Consider the following 6,085-nt stretch of genomic DNA (forward strand, 5'->3'; position numbering starts at 1 on the left):
CTAAAAAATGACAGAAGAGCTTTAGTGAGTTATTCGCTGTAGTTTATCAAAATAGAGATCAAAAGGTAACTTGATTATGGTATATAAACACTATCCTGCAGAGTTACTTTTGCTGGGTACTAATGGGCTATTTAATATAACACAGAAAGACGTAATATGAAGCAGCAGTTAAGAGCTGAAAGCCAGACAAGCGCAAACTGGAAATAATGCATGGCTTTCTAATAATGAGAATAATTAATCAGTGGAATAAATGACCACAGGAAGCACCATATAAACCATGCTTTAGTCAACACACATATAATTTGGGCTCATTTGGGGGACATTTCTGTAGAATTATGTGTGCTATATTTCCTCTTCCCTACAGCCATTGCTTGTGGACTTTAAACCTGTGAAATTCTTCTCGTTTATCCACATGGCCAACAATGGCATAAGTATGCTTTTTCATTTGGGACCATGATGCCATGCAGGAGCCTTAGATTACATCTCAGAATAGAGAACATACATTTATTACTTATTACCTGATCAGAGTTTAACTATTTTCCAGCTAAGACATGGGTATTTTATTTGGATTATAATGGATTTATAAAAGCCTGAAATGTCATTTGTCAAGTACAAATATATAGTTATGGCATTGCAGATCCTATAATATAGAATCACATTCATCCACAGATACTGTGTAGATACCACTGAGAATTTGGAAGAACTCTGCTCCTCTATTTCAAAGAATGAAAACACAATAATGCTACCCCAAAGAACTCCATGTTTTTTAGTGCGGACTTTTAAAGTCCTTTACGGCAGAAGTCCAACCCAGTATATGAAACTGCAAGTTTCATAATACAACGAGCTAAAGTTTAGTACAGTCCACATAACAGCTTAGTGGGTATTGTTACTCGATAGTTCAAAAGAGTTGTCAATTAAAAGTGTGAACAAGAGATGAAGAAAAGATAGGGGCATCTTCAGGTGTGAATGTGTAATGTATTTGGAGCCAGCAGGCAAGGCTGCTGTAAAAATAGAACAAACAACATTAATCAAGTCAATTGAGTCTATTGAAAGTTTGCTTTGAAGCAGAATTTTCCATGATAAGAGCTCTGACAGTCCTTATTAACCAGACCACTGAGGTAGCAAGAAGTCTATTTTCTTCTATATACACAGAAGTCTATGTATATCTCAAAGACTTAAGTATAAAGGTTGTGCTGTGACACCGTGATGAAGGGGTTACTGAGCGCTAGCAGAGGCAGAGCTCGTGACTTCAAGGGAGTGGTGCCTTCCTTTGGAAACAGTCAACAGACCCTGTTTTTTTCAGCAAAGCTCCTGAGTATTGCAGCTTTTCAAAGATGAACTAGTGGCAATGTTCAGATCAGTCAGGTTTTGTCTTTCCTCTTCTGCAGAGGTTCTTGAGAATGAGACTGAAGGAAGTCCAAGCAATCAAGTAGTACTTATTTCATCGGTTTCATGTTTGGTTTTTTTCCTCTCTCCACTTTGGCAGGTGCTATTTGCAGAATGTTTAGTTGCTTAGTAAGTTGGCAAGGCAATTTTTACTTGAACACCACACTAATAATGGTTAGCAGGTTTGAAAAACCTTTGCACAGATAGAGGAACTAATTTATTTGCCTTTAGTGTTGCACATAAGCCTTCATAACTGCTTAATTGAGTGTAAGGGATATTGCAGACTCCCATTCTCTTGTGCACTACTGTTATCTCTGTTCAAAATCATTAGTTTTTCCTTGGGACATAGACAGATCAAGCACTACATGAAGAAGAAACAAGTAATGCTTCTCTGTCAACCTCCATGTTTTCTTTTTTTTCAGATTCCACTTTTGTGTATAGTTTACAAAACCCAGAAAATTTCAGAGGTTATAAATGCACTTTTTGTACATCAATATATTGGGAAATGGAAAAGTTGAATAGAATTCTGTGTTAGTAGTAACCTTTCTTTCCTTTTATTTGAAAGGAAGCAGAAAGCTACAGTTTTGTCAAAACACTATATTAAACTAATAAGCAGTCTCAAACAATCAATGCAAGCCAATTAAATGTGACTCCACGTTTCTAGACTAACAAGCAGGGAGTTACATTTAAATTGAAATTTTATTCAGGAAAGACATAAGTCCTTCTTCAACGTGGCCTATCAAATTAACCGGGTGCAATATGCCCCATACAGATTAGCAGTTCCTTCTCTGTAGGGACATAAAAAATACACTCAGCAAGCACTTTAAAGCTCTGAAGTGTATTAGTACAACCTGTTTCGCCATATTTGAAAATCAGCAAAATGGCACATGACACAGTAGCTGGTCACTCAAAATCTCCCCATGTGGCATGGACGGAGATTCTGTGCTGCACCTCTCATTTCCTTTGCCTCCCTGAGACATTAAACCTGTATTACTATATTGGATACTAGCTTCCTAGGCTCACTTACGATGAGAATGCAGACACTATGAAAGATGTAGCATGCCACAGGCATACAGAAAACATTTGCCAGTTCTCATACGCTAGGTTTCCTCGGACTTCTACCGTTGTGTGCTGTTCAGTGGTTTTCATAAGAGTACAGTGACCTTTCCATGGCATCCGTGTGAAGCTCCTCTTGCAATCACTACATTTGTTGGTTGCTCCCCATTAGAGGGGGCACCTAGTCAGTTAATGTATGCCATCTTAAACAGATCCAGGTCTTCCCCTTCACAGTACGAGTCTAAAACCAATTGCACAGGAGGCAATGCAACAGGCCTGGCCATAGTTCTGAGACTGCTAAACCTCATGCAGTTTCCTAATTGAGTATATGTCGTGGGCCACAGATGGTGAGTATGTATTCCTGATTCGCAAGATCATAGGACAGCCATTAGGCTTGTCCTGCTAAAGAAACGCCAGTTTATACAGGGAGCTAAATTCATTCACCATTCCTTCATATGTTTCATGTTGGCATCCTTACTGTCCACCCTGTTGGTAAATTCTCCAACCAACAGTCATAAAAACCTGGGCTGCAATCATGAAACACTTCTGAAGAGATCTAAGGCTCTGACCCAGCACACCACTAATATAAAAAAACCTCTTTACACACAATGCCTACGAAACTCATATGTGGCTCTACCATAGTTTCTTGGACTAAGGCCATCAGGGGAAACTCAGTTGCCCTGTAGTGATTCAGAGAGCAATACCTAGAAGGCCTCCTAACACTGCTGCAGAGATGAGAGGTGAAATTGAGTCATACAGTGCTGACTGGGCTCTAAATCTGGATTTTGCCAAAGTAAAGGTATTGGATGAATTTAGATGTTTCATCCAGAGAATTTGATTTGGTAACAAATACAGCTGAGCCAAAAAATGTGGGTAGCAGACTTCCTAGCATCCCTGGTTACTCATGGATAAAAACAAACAGAAGACTATTTCTTTGTGCTGACTTGTATCAGTAGCTCCTTCTCTCAAAAAACTAATGCAAATTAATGAAATTGGAAAAGGTAATTCACATATTCCAGCCTTAGGCACCTAATCAAGATGTCTGTAACAGGAACCTCATGTTCCTGTGTATCCATTGGAACTTGCAAGGATTATTCAAAGTTTCTTGGTTTCTTCTGGGAAGCTCAACTGACTGTAGGGGGCTGTGATAAGGTACTTAGAGTTAGCTTCTCTATATGTACTCCCAGAAGCTCTAGACAGCCATTATAAAATGCTGGAGACTGCCGAAGAGTGTAAAGTAAAATTAACTATGTTTACATTTTTACTCATACTCACCAAAAACTGTTGCTAATATCGCACTTTAAGTCTGCCAGACTGCTTTCCATTTGGCTCGAGTTAATCTATTTGATGAAAACAACCATCTCGGCATTCATTCCTATGATGTTTATTCTTTTTTTTCTTCTCTCCGCCTATGGCCTCCTTTCTTACATGCCAGATGTATTCTCCTGAAGAAAGAATTCCTGCTTCACAAGTATGATATATTACAGTCTCCTTGTGTTGGAAACTATACAAGCTCTTGCCCAGAACTACCTTTAAATCAAGCATATTGCTTGAAAAAAATCAACTGAATGATCTTTAAAGTTCTTTTCTAAATATACTTCAGTAATATAACTTACTCAAGTTTGGGTTTTACAATATTTGGGTGTACACAATTATTTTAACAGCAAGTAATAAAAGAATGTAAGAATAACAATGCTTTGGTTTATATTTTCATTTTAAGAATAATTGGCTGCTGGGGATATATAACTTCACCTGCTTCCAACTGAATCTTTTTCTAATTGCAGCTGTGTGCTTCCATCCCCTCAGTGAGACAGTCTGCAGTCAGTACATTAAAAGAAAGCATAATAAATAATATTCAAGTTTATATAGTTCACTTAAGTCTCTACACTTTTATGAAAGCAGCATGTAATTTTTATTTAATGTTGTTCCTCAGGATTGTTTCTATTTCAAACATTACTTTGATTCTTGTTTAGACTCAGAGAAAAAGTAGCAGTAAAGAGTAAGAGAAACACATGCTTGGTTTCCTGAAATCTGCAGCTTTACACGAGATATGGGATTGTATGTGATCATATTTTCATGTTGCGTAGGCACTTTTCTTGTTGCATTTCTAGCTGTTAGTCACGGTAGCTACGTTACAAGTCAAAAATTATGGTTAAAATAGCAGAGATGTAATATAACTAACAGAGGGAAAATGCTATCTCCTCAGAGTGCATCTGAATATAAAAATTTAGTTCAACATCAAGACACCATTTGCCAGTGAACATATTATGCTGCTGTAGTTGTACTAGTCCTAGGGGACGTCAAGACGGATTTTTAAAGAGTGAACACACTGTGTTCTTATTTATTTCTTACACAGGCTTATGTGCACAAAGACTTATTGGAGGGTTCATGGCTGATTACACACACAGACTCTAATGGTGAAAATTTCTTTTTTTTTGGTGGAAAAAAAGCCCCACAAAGGAAAAAGAAAAGAGAAAAGGAAAAAGTCTGCCCAGTGGCTACCTGGGAAGAGAAGCAGCAGAGTCTCCCAGGCAGATGTCCGCCTGTGGGCGTCCTCTGCAGCGCAACACGTCCCCACACGATATTTTTCTCACAATAACCATGCAGTCTCTGCCAGGACACGCTCAAACACGACTCTGATCCGGTGCAGGTGTTTTATGCTGGTTTGCTGTTCAGTTCCTTGTTGGGTCCCCCTGTGTAAATTAAAAGCAGCAAAAAGCAGGGGGAAGGGAGGAGCGACTCTCACACTGGTGGCAATCACTTCCATGAGAACCCGCCATAGCAATAGTATTACGGTTTGCTTGAAACAATATTGGGGTCTGCAGGTGAAAAATGCCATGAGCTGCTGCGACTTAGCTGAGGAAAGTTTTAGCTAAAAGAGATGCAGTGAGTTCTCTGGAGATTTGATTTTCTTCTTCCTTTCTTTTTTTGTAGAACACATAATTTAAGTACGAGGGACAGATGAATGAAGACGATTACATCTTGTGCAATACTTTTCCTACGAGGAAAGTTAAACAATTATGACTTTGATCCTGCAATCAGATTTGGCAGCATGAAATTCTAGCTAGCACACAGATGGGCAATAATACAAAACTGCAGAACTGGAAAGTAGATTTGTTTTGGACTCTTCTTTAAAAAGCCCAGCACTCTCCTGGGCAGACATTTTCCTCAGCCAGTTCATTCTAAGACTGAAGAAAAGCCATCACGAAAAATCACTATGTTGTCTCCCTTCAAGTATGCTGGGCAGTCAGCACTGATAGAGATGGGCAATCAGCATTTATTGATCCATTCATCATTTTTCCAGACATAATGGACTAAGACTTAAATAGCTAAATATACTCTGGTTCTGGCAGAGATGTAAAATAAACCTTGATTTTGTTTTGCTGTCTTTCTAGAATTATAACCTTCCAATATTATGAGGAGTTAATGAATTTCTCTTTAGTTTAATTTTCTTTTCAAATGTCATACTAATCATTATCCTAAGGAAGCAATAAAAGACTCCTTGGTACAGGAACTTTGGAGATCAGTTTTATGAACTCAGGAAACATTGCTTTTTATTGTACTATTGCAACAGAAGGAGAGCAAGTATGTTGTCATGATGCGCAAGACTATTTGAAAATCGTGCTCCATGATCCTCTCTCTT

The sequence above is a fragment of the Mycteria americana genome, chromosome 4 (genome assembly GCF_035582795.1).
Source record: "Mycteria americana isolate JAX WOST 10 ecotype Jacksonville Zoo and Gardens chromosome 4, USCA_MyAme_1.0, whole genome shotgun sequence".
In the NCBI taxonomy this organism is placed as follows: Eukaryota; Metazoa; Chordata; class Aves; order Ciconiiformes; family Ciconiidae; genus Mycteria; species Mycteria americana.